The 21,405-nt window shown below is 40.1% G+C and overlaps 1 pseudogene across 1 annotated transcript in view; it reads right to left on the bottom strand.

Annotated features, from left to right (window-relative positions):
* Window positions 1-20,939, bottom strand: part of LOC309796300 (transmembrane 9 superfamily member 2-like) — a 99,031-nt pseudogene extending 78,092 nt beyond the window's left edge. The window contains exons 1-5 of the transcript in view: window positions 20,751-20,939; window positions 15,636-15,703; window positions 14,411-14,504; window positions 11,257-11,337; window positions 7,730-7,858 (exon numbers count right to left, since the gene is read on the bottom strand). The product of the transcript in view is annotated as a transmembrane 9 superfamily member 2-like (transcript). The remainder of the gene's footprint in view (window positions 1-7,729; window positions 7,859-11,256; window positions 11,338-14,410; window positions 14,505-15,635; window positions 15,704-20,750) is intronic.
* Between the last annotated feature and the right edge of the window lie 466 nt (window positions 20,940-21,405).

The following is a 21,405-nucleotide window of genomic DNA, read 5'->3' as shown; positions in this document are numbered from 1 at the left end:
ACTGTCAATTAACCTTTAACATGCCATCAACTGGAAGACACATCTTGATTTCAAAAATGTTAAAATATGGGGAAACATAAGTCTTAGAATCAATAAAATGTGAAATATCAAAATAGTAAAGAAAAATGTAATAAAACAGAACTGAAAGCAAATGTCATATCAATACATGTAAATGGGCTTGACTCACCTATTAAGAGGAAAAGATTTTTCAGAAGATACCACAAAGCAAAACTCAACAAAATGTTGTATAAAAGAGACACATCTAAAAGAGATTCTGAAAAGTTAAAAATGAAAGGATAGGCAAAGTTACACGAAGCAAACGTATGCAAAAAGAAAGCAAGACAGCTGGACTTCCTCCTCCAGACATGATTGAATAACACGAGACTAGATTTACTCTTTCACCTTAAACAACTCTTTCAAATGGGTAAAATATATGAAACGACAGTTTTCAGACCTTGGACAACAAAGAACATTAAAAGAGTGATCACCCAGAGAAAGGGAAGCCTCACGCTTCCTTCCCAGAGAGGATTTCCAGGTTGTGGTGCAGGGAAAGGGTACCCAAGCAGAGCCCTGCAATCTCTCCCAGTTGAGAAGACAAAGTTCAAAGTCCAGAGAGGCCTAGGGGGCTAGATTTTGTGGGGCAGATTACCAGAGAGAGGAGAGCCGCACAGAGATTTCTGGAGATAGGCAAGCGGTCTCTTTCATCAGAGTATTGATCAGTACATGCTTGTAAGGTGTGCCAGTTATTGATTTATTGCCTCTCATCCCCAAATTCATGCTCTTTGACCTCTGTGAAAGTTATTGGGCCCTTTCAATATTTTAAATAGTTCTCCTTCGCAACCTGACACTGAATGAAGCTTTGTCAGTAGAGGGCGCTGGATAGACACTGCAAGAGAAAGGGTTTTGTTTCCTGGTTGATGAATGCTCACTCCGCAGCTCCTGTTTCTTCAGCCTCAGCAACCTCTAAGGAATTAATGGATCCACTTATAGTAAAAGAGAGAAACAAAAGACATCAGGTGGAGGGGGATGAATAGGCAGAGTACAGAAGATTTTTAGGGCAGTGAAACTACTCTGTATGATATTATAACAATGAATACATGTCATTATACATTTTTCCAAACCCATAAAATGTACAATACCAAGAGTGAACCCTAATGTAAGCTATGGATGTTGGGTGATAATGGTGTATCAATGAAGATTCATCAATTGTAACAAATGTGCCACATTCTAGTGATATCATGTGCCTCCTGATGAAAGAACACATCACTACTTTATCTTGCCAAAGAGATCAAACCTGAATCTAATCAAGCCGCTGGATCTATCTACCAATTTGAAGGAATCAGGGACAGAGGAAAATGCACCATTGTTTGGATGAATAATAAAGGAATGGACAAATGGATAGAAAGGTGATAAATCAAACACAGAAAATGCTAATTATAGAATCTAGGTGCTGGGTTTATGAGTGTCCACTATATAATTCATTCAACTGTTTGTGCATTTGAAAATGCTCACAGAAAACATTGAAAAGAGATACATAAAATGATCAAGTCTAAACTATAGCGTCTAGGGATGTAGCCTTGGGTGACAAAACCGTAAAAGAAACTCAAGGAAGTGATTAGGGTAAAAGTTAGGATAGTGGTTATTTTAGGGGAAGGAAAAGTGTTGTAACTGGGTAGGGACACATGGATACCTTCTGGGGTGGCTGGCCAAATTCTATTTCTTGATCTGGCTGGGGTTTACAAAGGTGTTCCCCTTATAACAATTCATTACACTTCATATTTGTTCTGTATGGTTTTCTGTATCTGTATTTTACAACGAAAAAGTTTTTTTTTAAAGTCCATATCCTTTGACCCAGCAATTACACTTATATGAATTTATCCTAAGGTCATAATTAGAAAAGAGTACACAGAGGTTTGCACAATAATAACTATCATTTATTGAGTACCTACTATGTGTCAGACACTGCTCCAAGAACTTTACAAGTCTTATCCTATTTATCCTCACAACAATCCTATGTGATATATACTATCCTTATTCCCATTTTACAGATGAGACTCATAGAGGTAAAAGAATGTTCACTGCAGCATCATTAATAACAAAAATTGAAAACAGCTAATCATGATGGAATGGATAAAAAATTATGATCCATCCATATAATGGAATATTATGAAACTATTAAAAAGTATAATCATTTTCTCATTCTTGTATTCCCTCTCTCCGTATATATGTGTGTATATGTACATAATATCCAAAATGAACATGGAAAGAAGTCCATTACAAACTTCTAAGCAAAGACAAAGAAGCAGACTACAAAAATATATATATTACAATCTCACTTAGATTAAGAAATTACGTATACATAAAAAGAATCTATTAAAATTGAGGAGGATTATATGAAGACTGTCACTTCATACTCTATACCTCTGTGTTGTATGAGGGGTTTACAAACATGTATTACATTTTTTCCCCTTTTTTTTGTCCACAATGCGCGGCATGCAGGGATCCTAGTTCCCCGACCAGGGATGGAACCCAGGCCCCCTGCAGTGGAAGCTCAGAGCCCCAACCAGTAGACCACCAGGGAAGTCCCCAAACAGGTATTACTTTTGTAATCATCGTGGTGGTGTTTGTACAATGCTAGCATACTTAATGAATTTAAAACTTTTTATTGATAAGACAACCATATTTGCCACTTTGATTCTAAATACCTAATTCAGCAGTTCTCAAACTTTTTTAATCTCAGGACTCCTACTCTTAAAAATTATGAAAAACCCTAAAGAGTTTTTGTTTATGAGGGTTATGTCTACCCATAGTGACCAAATTAGAACTTAAAATGAGAAAATTTTAAAACACAAGTGTACAGAAGCACACATTCCATTAGCCTTTAGAGTGATGACATCATCACACTTCACATAGCTTCTGGAAAATTCCACGGTACACTCATGAACGAGTGAGAGTAAAGAAGGCAAAAAACATCTTAATATTACTATGGAAACAATTTTGACCTGGCAGACTCCCTGAAAAGTTCTCAGAGAGTCCCAGACCTCACTTTGAGAATAGCTGATATTATTATTCCTGCAAAAAAGATCAATTACACTATAACACTATAAACAACTTTTCTGAAACTTCCCTACAGCTTTAAGTTTGCAATGGAAGGAAGTCTGCCTGTAAAGGGGGGAAGGAGGAGGGCATCAACATCTATCCAAAATAAATATCCTTAGGGACTTCCCTGGCGGTCCAGTGGTTAGGACTCCATGCTTCCACCGCAGTGGGCATGGGTTCAATCCCTGGTTGGGGAACTGACATCCCACGTGCAGTGCAGTGTGGCCAAAAAAAAAAATTCTTAAAATAAAAATGAATGAGAAAATTCTCAAGAAAGAATTCCTCTATATATAAAAGGGATGACAAAAGACAACTGCTGGTTTCACTTAACCTTGGTAATCTTAGGGTGGCAACCCACAAATGTTGATAAAAGTTACTGCTACTCTGGCCAACTGGGGCTCTTTCATCCTATTGGTCCATTTATTCTTCCCAGACCTTCAAAGATGTGGTCTTTAAATGGTTCCAAAGAACCATTCCAGGGAATTCCTTGGCAGTGCAGTGGTTAGGACTCTGTGCTTTCACTGCCGAGGGCCCAGGTTCAATCCCTGGTCAGGGAACTAAGATCCCGCAAGCCAGGAAGTGCAGCCAAAAAAAAAAAAATTTCCATATAGACGTCCATATAGAGTATCAAACACAGACTATATTAATGCAAATTTCTCCTACTCATTAACTCCTGTCTTCAGCCATTTTTCCTTTACTTTAAAAGAATGATCAATTAAGCAGTTGTTTGCTGCTTTTCCTCCCACATTCCCTATGTGAATGTTTCCCATTGTGAGAAATACATATCACTGGGGATATAAGAGATAATTTTAGGTAGTAGGTGAAATAACAATCTGTACTCTACTTTTTAATCTAGTTACTTGAAAATAGATGAATAAAATATATAAGTAGTACACTAAGCCTGTAATTTCTGTAATTTCCTGTTAAATAAATTTAAGTTAAATTATGAATAAATAGGGAGTTCCCTGGTGGCCTAGTGGTTAGGATTCTGGGCTTTCCCTGCCAGGGCCCAGTTTCAATCCCTGGTCAGGGAACTGAGATCCCGCAAGCTGTGCGGCACAGCCAAAAAAAATAAATGATGGATAAATAATAATACAGGTGCCTCAGATGTGGCAAAAATCACCAAGGTGGTGCATGAATGACTGAAATTCAAGAAGCACTATCCTTTTCTTTGGAAAGAAACAATGAAGGGTACCACCAATTAGACACCAAAACAGAAACTTGGCAGGCATCCTCTGCTCCTCTCTCTCCCTTCCCCTTCATCCCCACTGCTGACCACATCGAGTCTCCCCCTTCATCCCCATTGCTGATCCACGTCAAGTCTCCACATGTAACACAGATTATAAGCAATGCTGCCCTGGTTGAGCACTTCCATGCCCATTCAGCCTCCATGGCAGCCCCAAGACACTTCTATTACCCTAGGGCCCAGTAGAAAACAGTTTGAAAACCACAAGACAGATTTCAAAAACAGTCTGATTGGGACTTCCAAGATAAAAAGATCTGAGTTACCATTGCAACAAAAAGAATAAAATACCTAGGAACAAACCTACCTAAGGAGACAAAAGACCTCTATGCAGAAAACTATGAGATACTAATGAAAGAAATCAAAGACAACACAAACAGATGGGGAGATATACCATTCTTGGATTGGAAGAATCAATATTGTGAAAATGACTATACTACCCAAAGCAATCTACAGATTCAATGCAATCCCTATCAAACTACCAATGGCAATTTTCACAGAATTAGAACAAAAAATTTTATAAATTGTATGGAAACACAAAAGACCACAAACAGCCAAAGTAATCTTGAGAAAGAAAAACAGAGCTGGAGGAATCAGGCTCCCGGACTTCAGACTATACTACAAAGCTACAATAATCAAGACAGTAGGGTACTGGCACAAAAACAGAAATATAGATCAATGGAACAAGATAGAAAGCCCAGAGATAAACCCACACACATATGGTCACCTAATCTATGACAAACAAGGCAAGAATATACAATGGAGAAAAGATAGTCTCTTCAATAAGTAGCACTGGGAAAACTGGGCAGCTACATGTAAATGAATAACATTAGAACACTCCCTAACACCATACACAAAAACAAACTCAAAATGGATTAAAGACCTAAATGTAGAGACTCCCCTGGTGGTCCAGTGGTAAAGAATCTGCCTTACAATGCAGAGGACATGGGTTCGATCCCTGGTCGGGGAACTAAGATCCCACATGCCGCAGGGAAACTTAGCCCCCGGGCCACAGCTACTGAGCTCATGCACCTCAACTAGAGAGCCCGTGTGCCACAAACTACAGAGCCCATGTGCCCTGGAGCCCATGCACCACAGCTAGAGAAGAGAAAACCCACACACCACAACTAGAGAGAAGCCTGCACGCCACAACCAAAGATCCCACATACCCACAATGAAGATCCCGCATGCCACAACTAACACACGGCACAGCCAAAAAATAAAATTAATTAATTAATTAAATGTTAAAAAAAAAGACCTAAATGTAAAACTAGACACTATAAAACTCTTAGAGGAAAACATAGGAAGAACACTCTGACATAAATCACAACAAGATCTTTTCTGACCCACCTCCTATAGTAATGAGAATAAAAACAAAAATAAACAAATGGGACCTAATTAAACTTAAAAGCTTTTGCATAGCAAAGGAAACCAAAAACAACACGAAAAGACAACCCTCCGAATGGGAGAAAATATTTGCAAATGAAGCAACTGACAAAGGATTAATCTCCAAAATATATAAACAGCTCTTGCAGCTCAATATCAAAAAAACAAACAACTCAATCCACAAATGGGCAGAAGACCTAAATAGACATTTCTCCAAAGAAGACATACAGATGGCCAAGATGCACATTAAAAGATACTCAACATCACTAATTATCAGAGAGATGCAAATCAAAACTACAATGAGGTATCACCTCACACCGGTCAGAATGGCCATCATCAAAAAAATCTACAAACAATAAATGCTGAAGAGGGTGTGGAGAAAAGGGAACCCTCTTGCATAGTTGGTAGGAATGTAAATTGATACAGCCACTATACTATGGAAAACAGTATAGAGGTTCCTTAAAGAACTAAAAACAGAACTACCACATGACCCAGCAATCCCACTACTGGGTGTATTCAAAAAGACACATGCACCCCAATGTTCACTGCAGCACTATTTACAATAGACAGGACATGGAAGCAACCTAAATGTCCACTGACAGATGAATGGATAAAGAAAATGTGGTACATATATACAATGGAATATTACTCAGACATAAAAAAGAAACGAAATTGAGTTATTTCTAGCGAGGTGGATGGACCTAGAGAGTGTCATAAAGAGTGAAGTAAGTCAGAAAGAGAAAAACAAATATTGTATATTAACGCATATATGTGGAATGGAGAAAAATGGTACAGATGAACCTATTTGTAAAGCAGAAATAAAGACACACATAGAGAACAAACAAACGTATGGATACCAAGGGGGAAAGGGGGCAGTGGAATGAATTGGGAGATGGGGATTGACATATATACACTATTGATACTGTGTATAAAATAGATATCTAATGAGAACCTACTGTATAGCACAGGGAACTCTACTCGACGCTCTGTGGTAACCTAAATGGGAAGGAAATCCAAAAAAAGGGATATATGTATACATATAGCTGATTCACTTCGCTGTACAGCAGAAACTGTCACAACATTGTAAAGCAACTATACCTCAATAAAAATAAATAAATAAAATAAAAAAGATCTGAGTTGGAGTCCTATGTCTGCCACTTACTAGCTGTATGCCCCTAGTCATGTCCCTTACCATCTCTGAGATTGAATTTCATTATCTGTAAAACAGCAGTAGTAGATTCTAGCAACAGGGCTATTCTAAGGGTTAAATTAGTCACTGTATATAGAGTGATATAACATTGCTCCTGGCTCATAACAGGCAGTCAATGCTATTTTCCTTACCATTGCATACAGGACCTCCTGCCTTCTGCCTACCCGCCACCCCCCTTTTTTTTCTGGCCCTGCGGCTCAGCATGCAGGATCTTAGTTCCCCAACCAGGAATTGAACCCGGGCCCCCTGCAGTGGAACCATGGAGTACTAATCACTGGACCGCCAGGGAATTCCCCCACCCCCCTTCTGAGCTTCATCTCTACCTGCATCCCCCAAACCGCAAATCTTATGCCACAAACACACTCGACTATTCACAGTCGCCCAATCACAGTATGCTGTTTCAGACTTCCAAGCTTTGGACCACACTGATTTCCCTACTAGAAATGCTCACCCACCCATTCATCTGACAAATACTTTTTCATTCCCTCCATTATATCCTCACTGCCCCTTAGTCTCCTAGCATATAACATTTTATCACAGTGATTTGCTTATAAGTCTATCTCCCTACATAGGACTGTGAACTTCTAGAGGGCAGGGACCACTTGTCTTTGTATCCCCAACACCTAGCACAAAACCGAGAAGATGGTAGGTGTCCCATTCATGTTTGTTAAGTGACTAAAATAGAAAGCAAATTGTAAATGAAGCAACATTCTTATATTTCTATATATTTCTATTCTTATATTTCTATATTTCAACATTCTATATTTCTATAGTAAGTTCTCAACACTTACATGGATAATGCAAGCATCTTTCGATATGCCACATTGGGTAATAAAACATCCTATCGGAAATCCTGGTGTGCAGTACATTTTCCATCTTCCATATCACGACACCATATCACTGGCATATTATCAATAATCCTAAATATAAATATTTTTAAGGAAAAGATTTAAAAAGCATTTCAAATCAAGCAATACTAACATCATCTTACATTTAAGTTCAGATTTTTAATCAAACTCAAGTCGCAAAAAAATAGTATACAATTTCAGTAGATATTAAATAGTTATTAAAACTACTTCTGAAAGGAAGTGAAAAATTAAGTCATGTGATTTCAGATGCCAAACACAACAGTGATGTTGATAATTCAGTTATATTCCTCTCTTCAAGAAATCCAGCTTTGGGGCTTCCCTGGTGGTGCAGTGGTTAACAATCCACCTGCCAACGCAGGGGACACAGGTTCAAGCCCTGGTCCAGGAAGATCCCACATGCTGCAGAGCAACAAAGCCCTTGCGCCACACCTACTAAGCCTGCGCTCTACAGCCCTCAAGCCACAACTACTTTAGCCCGCACGCCTAGAGGCTGTGCTCCACAACAAGAGAAGCCACAGCAATGAAAAGCCTGCACACTGCAACAAAGAGTAGCCCCTCACCGCAACTAGAGAAAGCCCGCGCGCAGCAACAAAGACACAAAGCAGTCAAAAGTAAATAAATAAATTTATTTTTTTAAAAAAGAAATCCACCTTTTTCTTTTGTTTTTTTTTAACACCTCTATTGGAGTATAATTGCTTTACAACGCTGAGTTAGTTTCTGCTTTATAACAAAGTGAATCAGCTATATGTATACATATATCCCCATATCGCTTCCCTCTTGCATCTCCCTCCCTCCCACCCTCCCTATCCCACCCCTCTTGGTGATCACAAAGCACCGGCCTGATCTCCCTGTGCTATGCGGCTGCTTCCCACTAGCTATCTACTTTACATTTGGTACTGTATATATGTCCATGCCACTCTCTCACTTTGTCACAGCTTACCCTTCCCCCTCCCCATGACCTCAAGTCCATTCTCTAGTAGGTCTGTGTCTTTATTCCTGTCCTGCCACTAGGTTCTTCATGACCATTTTTTTTTTTTTAGATTCCATATATATGTGTTAGCATACGGTATTTTTTTTTCTCTTTCTGACTTACTTCACTCTGTATGACAGACTCTAGGTCCATCCACCTCACTATAAATGACTCAGTTTCATTTCCTTTATGGCTGAGTAATATTCCATTATATATATGGGCCACATCTTCTTTATCCATTCATCTGTCAATGGACATTTAGGTTGCTTCCATGTCCTGGCTATTGTAAATAAAGCTGCAATGAAAACTGTGGTCCATGACTCTTTTTTTGTCTGTTTGTTTTTTTTTGGGGGGGGGGGTTTGCAGTACACGGGCCTCTCACTCTTGTGGCCTCTCCCGTTGCGGGGCACAGGCTCCGGATGCGCAGGCTCAGCGGCCATGGCTCACAGGCCCATCTGCTCCGCGGCATGTGGGATCTTCCTGGACCAGGGCATGAACCCGTGTCCCCTGCATCGGCACACGGACTCTCAACCACTGTGCCACCAGGGAAGCCCCATGACTCTTTTTGAATTATGGTTTTCTCAGGGTATATGCCCAGGAGTGTGACTGATGGGTCGTATGGTACTTCTATTTTTAGTTTTTTAAGGAATCTCCATACTGTTCTCCATAGTGGCTGTATCAATTTACATTCCCACCAACAGTGCAGGAGGGTTCCCTTTTCTCCACACCCTCTCCAGAGTTTATTGTTTATAGATTTTTTGATGATGGACATTCTGACTGGTGTGAGGTGATACCTCATTGTACTTTTGATTTGCATTTCTCTAATGATTAGTGATGTTGAGCATCCTTTCATGTGTTTGTTGGCAATCTGTATATCTTCTTTGGAGAAATGTCTATTTAGGTCTTCTGCCCATTTTTGGATTGGGTTGTTTGTTTTTTTGATATTGAGCTGCATGAGCTGGTTGTAAATTTTGGAGATTAATCCTTTGTCAGTTGCTTCATTTGCAAATATTTTCTCCCATTTTGAGGGTTGTATTTTCGTCTTGTTTATGGTTTCCTTTGCTGTGCAAAAGCTTTTAAGTGTCATTAGGTCTCATTTGTTTATTTTTGTTTTTATTTCCGTTTCTCTAAGAAGTGGGTAAAAATGGATCTTGCTGTGATTTATGTCATAGAGTGTTCTGCCTATGTTTTCCTCTAAGAGTTTTATAGTGTCTGGCCTTACATTTAGGTCTTTAATCCATTTTGAGTTTATTTTTGTGCATGGTGTTAGGGAGTGTTCTAATTTCATTCTTTTACATGTAGCTGTCCAGTTTTCCCAGCACCACTTATTGAAGAGGCTGTCTTTTCTCCATTGTATATTCTTGCCTCCTTTATCAAAATATAAGGTGACCATATGTGTGTGGGTTTATCTCTGGGCTTTCTGTCCTGTTCCATTGATCTATAGGGGTCCCAGAAGAAGAAGAGATAAAGAAAGGGACTGAGAAAATATTTGAAGAGATTATAGTTGAAAACTTCCCTAATATGGGAAAGGAAATAGTTAATCAAGTCCAGGAAGCACAGGGAGTCCCATACAGGATAAATCCAAGGAGAAACATGCCAAGACACATATTAATTAAACTATCAAAAATTAAATACAAAGAAAAAATATTTAAAGCAGCAAGGGAAAAACAACAAATAACATACGAGGGAATCCCCATAAGGTTAACAGCTGATATTTCAGCAGAAACTCTGCGAGCCAGAAGGGAGCGGCAGGACATATTTAAGGTGATGAAAGGGAAGAACCTACAACCAAGATTACTCTACCTAGCAAAGATCTCATTCAGATTTGACGGAGAAATTAAAACCTTTATAGACAAGCAAAAGCTAAGAGAATTCAGCACCACCAAACCAGCTCTACAACAAATGCTAAAGGAACTTCTCTAGGCAGGAAACACAAGAGAAAGAAAAGACCTACAATAACAAACCCAAAACAATTAAGAAGATGGTAATAGGAACATACATATCGATAATTACCTTAAATGTAAATGGATTAAATGCTCCAACCAAAAGACATAGACTGGCTGAATGGATACAAAAACAAGACCCGTATATATGCTGTCTACAAGAGACCCACTTCAGACCTAGGGACACATACAGACTGAAAGTGTGGAGGTGGAAAAATATATTCCATGCAAATGGAAATCAAAAGAAAGCTGGAGTAGCGATTCTCATATCAGACAAAATAGACTTTAGGGCTTCCCTGGTGGCACAGTTGTTGAGAGTCCGCCTGCCGATGCAGGGGACACGGGTTCGTGCCCCGGTCCAAGAATATCCCACATGCCGCGGAGCTGCTAGGCCCGTGAGCCATGGCTGCTGAGCCTGCACGTCCGGAGCCTGTGCTCCGCAACGGGAGAGGCCATAACAGTGAGAGGCCCGCGTACCGCAGAGTAAAAAAAAAAAAGACTTTAAAATAAAGACTATTACAAAGACAAAGAAGGACAGCTTTTTCTTCTGATTTTCATTTGCTGTATCATAAAATTTTACACAAACTTTTACACGTTTCTGTCTTGTTAAAAGAAAACTATTATGAAAGAAAATTAAAAATATTAAGAGATTTGGCTAAATTGTATAAATCAAATGTCACAAAACAAGCACTTTATCTTACAAATAAAACTTTTCTTCAGAGACTTCAGTATGCCATCATTCTCAGCACTATCTCCTCTACATTTCAGTTCATACCTAAAATGATTACAGTAGACACACACACACTGCTTTCACCACTAAACAGAAGAATTTGCCTTCTTCAGTATTATAAAAGGTGGGGTATAAATCCATTGTAGCGGGAATTCCCTAGCAGTCCAGTGGTTAGTACTTCATGCTTCCACCGCAGGGGATGCAGGTTCTATCCCTGGTTGGGGAACTAAGATCCCACAAGCCTCACAGTGCAGCCAATAAATAAATAAATAAAATCCACTGCAGCTTTATAGAAACTACCCTGATCTACAACCCTTCACTAAAAACTGATAATAAAATTGGTTATAGTGATGGTTACACAACTCCATGAGTATACTAAAAAGCATTGAATTGGACACTTATGAGTGGGTGAATTATTTGGTATGTGAATGATCTCTCAATAAAGCTGTTACCAAAAAAAGTGATAATAAAATATTTGATACTTTTAATATGAAACCTCTTGTTTACAAAGTCTAGTTACAGGAGATTATCAAGATGAAGTGCCATTGTGGTTCATCAGAAAACAATAAGCAAGAATAAACAATGAAATTTAACACTTCATATCCTGAAATCATACAAATATTAACCCGAAAATTCCTTATTGGCAACTGAACTAAACTGTCATGTTTCTTCCATCCAAAGGATAGCATTTCTTGAAAAGGCGCACTTTTCTCTTGGGACAATGGTACTCCACAGGGGAATTGTGTGCAACTTTAATCATCGAAAAGCAAATGCCTGACACACAGACCAATGGAACACATCAATAGAGAACCCAGAAATAGACCTACACAACTAGGCCCAAGTGATTTTTTCACAAAGGTGCAAAAACAAGTAAGTGGAGGAAGAACTGAAATTGCTGAAAAGGTCTTTCCATCAAATGGTACTGAAGCAATTGCACACCTACAGGCAAAAAAAATAGAATTTCAACCCAGACCTCACACCTTATACAAAAAATAACTCGAAATGGATCAGACTTAAATATATAAAGTCAAATTATAAAACTTTTAGAAGAAAGTCTTCAGGACCTAAGGCTATGCAAAGTCTTCTTAGACTTGACACCAGAAGCATGATGCATAAAAGGAAAACTTGATTACTGGACCACATAAAATTTAAAACATTTGCTTTGTGAAAGACCCTATAAAGAAGACGAAAACACAAGCCACAGACTGGGAGAAACTATTTGCAAAATACTGTTGCAATAAAGGAATCATAACTATTTTTAGAATATACAAAGAATTTTGAAAACTAAATAGAAAAAGAACAGAAAATGGGCAGCATGAGGGAGCCTTGTGCTGATGGAACTATGCTGTGTATTGACTGTGCTGGTGTGTACACAAATCTGCATCTCACACACACATGCACACACACACACACATACACACACAAAGAGTGCATGTAAAACTAGTGAAATCTGAAAAAGGTCTGTGCATTGTCCAACATCAATTCCCTGGTTTTGCTATTGTACTATAGTCATGCAAGATGTTACCATTGGGCAAACCTGGGTAAAGGGTATACAAGACCTCCCTGTTCATTTTTTTGTAGCTTCCTGTGAATCTGTAATTATTTCAAAATAAAAAGTTGTAAAACAAGCAAACGTCTGATGGTTTCACCTATACTAAAATTGATCAAATTATACACTTTCAATATGTGTAGTTTATTGTACTTCAGTTATACTTCAATGAAGTTGAGAAAAAAGAAGAAAAAAGTTAGTGCCTTCATAACCATGACTGCTCTTGAAAACATCCTCACTCTATCCCCATATCTATTAAGATATCAAGGGCAATATCAATAGACACTGAGAGTCCAATTACATCTACTTATATCACCCTACCCAAAATATGCAAGAACAAAAAATTGAACTTTTTTTCTTTATGAAGCAAAAATAAAACTTGAAAGGCAAAACCTTTGTGTGGAACCACCAACTACTGCAGATAGCTTAAAGAGCATTTAGAGTCATCCCTCAGTATCAGTGGAGTATTGGTTCTAGAACTCCCAAGGATATCAAAATCCACAGATACCAAAATCCACCATTGCTCAAGTCCCTCATATAAAATGGTGGAGTATATGCATATAACCTACACACATCCTCCCCTATACAGTTGACCCTTGAACAATGCAGAGGTTAGGGGTCCAACCCTCCCTGATGTTGAAAATCTACCTGTAACTTATAGTTGGCCCTCTACATAGGTGGTTCCTCTGAATCAGAGTTCCACATCCAGGAATTCAGCCAACCACAAATCATATACTGAAAAAAAAATCAGGGTATAAGTAGACCCACGCAGTTCAAACCTGTGTTGTTCAAGGGTCAGCTGTACTTCAAACCATCTCTACATTACTTATAATACTTAATACACAATGTAAACGCTATGTAAATTCTAGTTTTGCTTTTGGGAACTTTCTGGAATTTTGTTCCCCGAATATTTTCGATTCCAGGTTGGTTGAATCTTCAGATGTGGAACCCTTGGATTTGGAGGGCCAACTGTATTAATGTATTCTTCTAGCAATGCCAGATTCTACCTCCTTTCCTTTTTCTTTACCTCCTTTTAGAGCAAAGACTCTGGTGCGATTATGGTTGACCCTTGAACAACACAAGTTTGAACTATCCAGGTTCACTTACATGCAGATTTTTTCAATAAATATACAGTGGGCACTCTGATTCCATGGGTTCCACATCCACAGATTCAACCAACCGTGGATGGCAAACGTAAAATTTAATACACGAGCCGTGGTTGGTTGAATCTGCAGATGTGGAACCTGCCTATGTGGAGGGCTGACTATGGGCTTGAGCATATGTGGATTTTGGTATCTGCAGTGAGTCCTGGAACCAATCCCCCATGGATACCGAGGGATGGCTGTATATGTAGTCAGTTTTGAGAAGATTCATTTTTAAATAAGATTTAAAATAAGATCAACTGAATAACCTCATAAGGAGATGATGTTATTCGTTCTCCAAATAGTACTTGTCCAAGATTTTCAGAAGGGCTTTTCTTTCCGGAGTCTTGACAGAAGTCAAAAAAAAAAAAAAAAGAGAGAGAGAGAGGCTCAAGTAAGGTAAAAAAAAAAATCAGCAAAGAAATCAGTCCTTATAATTTATCTAGCCTCTCCACTTTTAATAGTAGATTCTTCTAAAAATATGACCCAGAACCTTTCTATTTATGATTTATAGACCTCATTATATGTTCCTCTTTAAACTGTTTAACCTCTGATAATTATGAATTCATTATTTAAAATGCTCATGGTACTGCTCTTGACTTTTGTAATGCAGGTAATCACAATCAAAAAGAAAACAACACTATATTTAGGATTAAACTTCAAATTACATATAAGCACAAATAAGGTAACAATGGCTTAAAGTCTGTACTGATTCTAACCTGGGACATTTAGAAACTGTAATTATCAGTTCTGATCAAAGGGGAATTAAAAAACAAACAGCCCCAAACACATTCCCACATACTCACAAATCAAATAGTTACTAGGTGAAAAGAATTACAATTACCTTTAAGTAAATTTGAATGTAAAATGGCTTAGGTAGAAGATAAAATAAATGGTAGGCCTCTGTAATATTTTAAATTCTCATACTAACACCCTACATTTACACCTGGTATTTTAATGAAAATCAGACCTGATTTTATTTCTGCTTAATTAGTAGAAATAAAGTAATACCAAAGGGAACTACAATCATTTTTTCTAAGTACATCATTTGTTGTTATTCTCAAATGAATGATCATACTGAATCTTATAACAACTACTCACTACTAAACTAAGCACCTTCATCCATTAAAAACCTTAGTATAAACCTACCTTAGTATTTGATATTTTAGAAATAAGATACAACTCTGCAAAGATATTTTTTCAAGTTCAAAGTGTAGTAAATTTATAATTTTCCTTTCTTAGAAAGAAAAATCAAGTATGGCAACTTCTTAATTTTTAAGCACTTGTCTCACATTGAAAGCTCTCTATTCTAATCCTTTTTTCTGTTACGTTTATTATAAAATTACCACTACATTTCTTAATATATTCAGGGCTTTCGTTCACTAACTTTAAAAACTTAAGGCACATTTTAACACAATTATATCATAATTATGATATAAATTAATCACAATTATATCAATTATATTGGATATAATTATAATACTTACAACTTACGTATTATACTCATAAGGTAGCACAGATTCCACTGAGTCCAGTCTATTTACAAATAGTGCTACTGATGACTACAAGAAGGGAAAAAAAATCATTACTTATACAAAGTAATATAAGGTAGCACTTGCAAAATACATAATGAAGTAAGTGAAAGGTAATTGGGTCTATTGCTCCCATCAATTTATAACTGTATAGTTATAAATTTATAACTTAGCACAGTGTTATAAATTTATAACACAGTACAGTTATAAATTTTTAAAACAGTATAGCTATAAATTCATAACATTTCATTTATCTGGCATCATCGGGGTCTTTGAATACATAAATTTTTCAGATACCTCAGCCATTCTTAACCTTTTTAAATTATAGAACCCTTTGAGAATAGGATGAAAGCCATGGCTCCTTGCCCCAGAAAAGCACACATATTCACCAAATTCCCTGTTCAGCTTTAAGAGGCTTCATAGGGCCCCTAGGGTCCATGGAACTCAAGTTAAGAACTTGAAATAATTAAAGCTACCTGCATAAGTGCTTTTCTTGCATTATTGTAACCATTTTTATAAGAATTATTCTAAAATACACTTCACTCTTTCCTATCTTAAACAAAACATTATGATCACAATTTAACCTTCCTTGATGACTCAGGGTCATTTTGAGCATCAATCATTGCACCTGCTTTGACTCTGTGACATCTCCAGTATCAAATGAGATGAGAACAGCTATTTGCCCCAAAACTGAATGGCAAGAGATAACTATTTACACCCCTGCTACCCACACCCCTCCACCCCTACCAAAGAACATAAACTTGTTTGTAAAGAGTTTCCTTTCTTTTTGTAAAGAGTTTCTCTTTCATTTTGGCTGTCAGCTGTCATTATGCCTTTTCTCCCTTCTTTTTTTCCCCCTAATCTGCTATAGGGTAAGCCCTCAATTTGTGTAATAAATGATCAGACTTGTTAAAACTATGTGAAAAAGGACATTAAAAAGAATGAAATTTTGCCATTTGCAACACCATGGATGGACCTGAAGGGTATTACGCTTCGTAAAATAAGTTAGACAGAAAAAGACAAATACTGTATGATATCACTTATATGTGGAATCTAAAAAATAGGATGAATGAATATAACAAAACAGAAACAGACTCACAGATATAGAGAACAAACTAGTGGTTACCACTGGGGAGAGGAAAGTGGAGAAGGGCAAGATAGGGGTAGGGAATTAACAGATACAAACTGCTGTGTATAAAAGAAATAAGCTGCAAGGATATATCATACAGCACAGGGAATATAACCAATATTTTATAACTTTAAAAAATTTATTTATTTATTTATGTTTTATTTTTGGCTGCGTTGGGTCTTCCTTGCTGCACGTGGGCTTTCTCTAGTTGCAGCGAGCGGGGGCTACTCATCATTGTGGTACGCAGGCTTCTCATTGCAGTGGTTTCTCTTGTTGTGAAGCATGGGCTCTAGGCGTGCGGGCTTCAGTAGTTGTGGCACGTTGGCTCAGAAGTTGTGGCTTGTGGGCTCTAGAGCGCAGGCTCAGTAGTTGTGGCACACGGGTTTAGCTGCTCCATGGCCTGTGGGATCTTCCCGGACCAGGGCTCGAACCCATATCCCCTGCATTGGCAGGCGGATTCTTAACCACTGCGACACCAGGGAAGTCCTATAATAACTTTAAATGGAGGGAGTTCCCTGGCGGTCCAGTGGTTAGGACTCAGTGCTCTCACTGCTGGAGCCCTTGGTTCCATCCCTGGTCAGGGAACTAAGGTCCTGCATGCCGCACAGCAAGGCCAGAAAAAAAGCCTATGTCAAAAAGACGGTCTGAGAGCATGAAGTTAGTTCATGAACACTATAACATCTCTTCTGGCTCTTCACAGGACGCTTTTGCTTACTTCCCTGGATCTCAGCTGTCTCTTGATAATTTACCAGACAGGATTTTTTAAATCACTAAAACAGCAGAACTTGGGTAATCCTTTATTCTTTTTCAAAATTTCATATGCTGCTTTTTAAAAGATTGAACATCTGCTATCATCTATACCATGTGGTTAGATTTTTCTTTTTTAAAGACAAGGACATGGAAAGTTATCACACTTGGGAACACATGTAAATAACCTTACTATAACTCTGTAAACAAGAGAATTGTATCTACACTTAGTGAAATTTAATCAGAAATTTAGAAATAGCAACATATATTAGTTATAGTTTTATAAAGGTGAATAGGCAAAGGTTTCTAAAGGACAGCAGATAATTAAAGATAATAGTTCTCATCTAGAGTCCCCAAACTAACAAAGTACATAAGATTTCAACTATATTTTAAAATGCGGGACTTCCCTGGTGGCACAGTGCTTAAGAATCTGCCTGCCACTGCAGGAGACATGGGTTCAAGCCCTGGTCCGGGAAGATCCCATGTGCCATGGAGCAACTAATCCCATGGGCCACAACTACTGAGCCTGCGCTCTAGAGCCCACGAGCCACAACTACTGAAGCCCGCGTGCCTAGAGCCCATGCTCTGCAACAAGAGAAGCCACTGCAATGAGAAGTCCGTGCACCACAACAAAGAGTAGCCCCTGCTCGCCACAACTAGAGAAAGCCCATGCACAGCAACGAAGACCCAATGCAGCCAAAAATAAATATAAATAAATAAAATGCATATTTGGAGCTTACTATATTTATAAGAACCTTGATAGTTTCTCAAATCAAGTGGAAAAAAGATAGATTAATCAATAAATGGTGTTAAGACAACTGGTCACCAATCTGAAAAAAAAATTAAGAGGGCTCCTCTCATATATTACACCAGAAAATGTTAATCTTATTTAAATGTTAAAATTAAAACCATACAAGTAATATAAGAAACCATAGGAGGGCTTCCCTGGTGGCGCAGTGGTTGAGAGTCTGCCTGCCGATGCAGGGTACACGGGTTCGTGCCCTGGTCCAGGAAGATCCCACATGCCGCGGAGCAGCTGGGTCCGTGAGCCATGGCCGCTGAGCCTGTGCGTCCGGAGCCTGTGCTCTGAAATGGGAGAGGCCGCAACAGTGAGAGGCCCGCGTACCGCAAAAAAAAAAAGAAACCATAGGAGAATTATTTTATAATCTTGGCTGGTGTGGTAAAGACCTCTCAAATAGGGCACAAAACTCACAAGTCATAAAAAAATTGAAAAATAGAATAAAAGCCAATTTTTCTAAACAACAAAAGAAAAAAAACAATAAGCAAAACCAAAGACAACTGACAACCTTGGAAAAAGGATGCCACAGACAAGGAACTAGTTTCCTTATTTAAGAGTTTACACAAATCAATTTTTTAAATGTTCAACTTGGGACTTCCCTGGTGGCACAGTGGTTAAGAATCTGCCTGCCAATGCAGGGGACACGGGTTCGAGCCCTGGCCCGGGAAGATCCCACGTGCTGTGGAGGAACTAAGCCCGTGTGCCACAACTACTGAGCCTGTGCTCTAGAGCCCACGAGCCACAACTACTGAACCCATGTGCCACAATTACTGAGCCCACGCACCTAGAGCCCGTGCTCCGCAACAAAGAGAAGCCACCACAATGAGAAGCCCGCGCACCGCAAGGAAGAGTAGCCCCCGCTTGCTGCAACTAGAGAGAGTTCGAATGCAGCAACGAAGACGCAACAAAGGAAGGAAGAAAGAAATTCGTTAAAGATTATATTTCTTTGCTAGGAAGCCTGCTGAAATAAAGAGCCAGTACTAGGTATTACCAGTCAGAGAAAAGGCAGGTGTAAAGTAATTTTTACATGCTATTTCTTAGTTACACGTGTTTCACAAGATGATGGCTCAAAACACCACCATCAATACTTCTCACAGGAAAAGGCAAGCTCCAGAATTAAGAGCAAGTTTGCTGCACCTAGAACTGGCCTCTAAAAACCCCAGCTTTCAACTTGGCTAAGTCTATAGTCAAACCACACCTCGCACTGTTCTCAACTCTGTAATGCCTGTGTGGTTCCTTCTAAGAGAACATTACCCCACACACTCGACTGGGTAACCTGAGGTCAGAAAATAAGTCTTACAATTCATTAATACTTTTTGAATTGATCACTTGCAAAAAAAATTTTTAGAGTGAGTTTACAGTTACAAAAACAAGACTGCCAAGGAAGGGAGTCAAAAAATTATTGGGGTTTGGTGGACATGCGGAAGAGGAATTGTGCCAGAAATCTCTGGCTAGAGAAAACTCATAATGATAATGGTTACCATTTATTTAAGGCTTACCAGGTGCCAGGTGTTTTTGTCAGTGCTTTTCATACGTTGTCTCATTTTATTCTCACAAGTCTGAGAGGTAAACAATATTATCTTGCTGTTTGCGGAGAGGGCCCAGGAGAAACCAACGTGAATTAACAAGAATTAAGGAGGTAAAAGTGTGTGACCACAGGAGTGAGGGGTGACAGAAACATGGTGGGACTATATCTAAGGAAGACCTAGTGACTGTGTGAATCTTGAAAGGCAGATTATATTCAGTATATGGGGGAGAGTAGGGAGGGGAAGTGGGAAAGAGGGAGAGGACACAGAGTAGGTGAGGAAGGAACCCCCGAGCGGGAGGGGGAGGGGGAGGGGAGGAGTTATGATGGAGGAGGAGTTAAGAGAGAGGTGGAGGAGCAACCAATTGGAAGGGGGGAGAGGTAGGAACCAAGGGGGAAGGGGAGTGGCTGAGAGGGAGTAGGCGGGACAGAGCAGGAGCAGGAACTAGAGGCACCAAGATAAGGGAAGAGGGCGGGGCCGAGAGGAAGGGCGGAGCCTAGAGGGAAGAGGGGAAGGGAGGGGGCGGAGTCAAGAGGGAGTGGAAAGGAAGAAGCCCGAGACCGCGGGCAAGAAGCGGAGAGAAAAGTGTAAAAGGAGGAGCTGTGAGGTGGGCGGAGGAGAAGCTGAGAGGGAGTTAGAGGAAAAGAGACGAAGGGGGAGGAGCCAAGAGGGAGGGAAAGAGGATCAGGGAAAAAGAGAGGTCCGGATCCGCCAAGTGCGAGGCTCAGCGATTGAGACCCTGAAACACACCCACAGAGGGGGCTTTGGCATTCCGGGTCAGAGTCTGAGAGCGCCCAGCACTGGTCGGCCCCGGTGTGCCCCCTACCGCAACCCGAAGCCTCCCCTCACATCTCACTTCCTCCCTCTAGTCCTCACCTTGCAGGTAGCAGTCTCTCGGTCTGCCTCGCAGAAGTTGACCGGAGCCAACGCGGGAAGATAAAAAGCCGCGCAGCGGGCGGCCTTAAACCCCGGGAGCAGCCCCAGCCCCAGCAGCCACCTGAGCCCGGGGAGGGTGGGCCACAGGCGACAGAGGTTGGTTCCCAGGCGGAAACCACGAGTACACATTCTAGGAGCCGGTTCAGCGCTTGAGGACACACACCATGGGCGAGATCGGAACGAGTGGAGGGGAGAAGCGGAAATGATAAGGAAGAACCGTGGACGGACAGGGAAGAGCCGAGACCGGCTGGTGGGACTAGAACTCCAGGGAAGACTACTTGTTCGGGCGAGACATTGGCCTGGAGACCGGTTGCTAGACGGCCGGGCTGGCTTTATGAACGCGCGGAGCACGCATGCGTGCGGGTCCCCGCCGCGCCTTCCACCGCCCCTCACCCCTCCTCCCTACCCCCCACCTCCCTCCTCGTCCTCCCAGCATCCCCAGCCTAGCCCTTTCCCGCGGTTCTGGCGGTTCCTCGCGCGCAGCCTTCAGAGCTGCCTCGCGGTGTCCGGGGGGGGGGGGGGTGGCGGGGGGGAGGGGAGAAGCAGCCTGAGAGGTTTCAACTTCCCAGCATCACAGAGTCTCGCGTCCTCCTGA

The sequence above is a fragment of the Mesoplodon mirus genome, assembly GCF_964341445.2.
Source record: "Mesoplodon mirus genome assembly, chromosome: X".
Classification (NCBI taxonomy): domain Eukaryota; kingdom Metazoa; phylum Chordata; class Mammalia; order Artiodactyla; family Ziphiidae; genus Mesoplodon; species Mesoplodon mirus.
The sequence above is the reverse complement of the archived record's forward strand: the minus strand, read 5'-3'. Positions and strand labels throughout refer to the sequence as shown.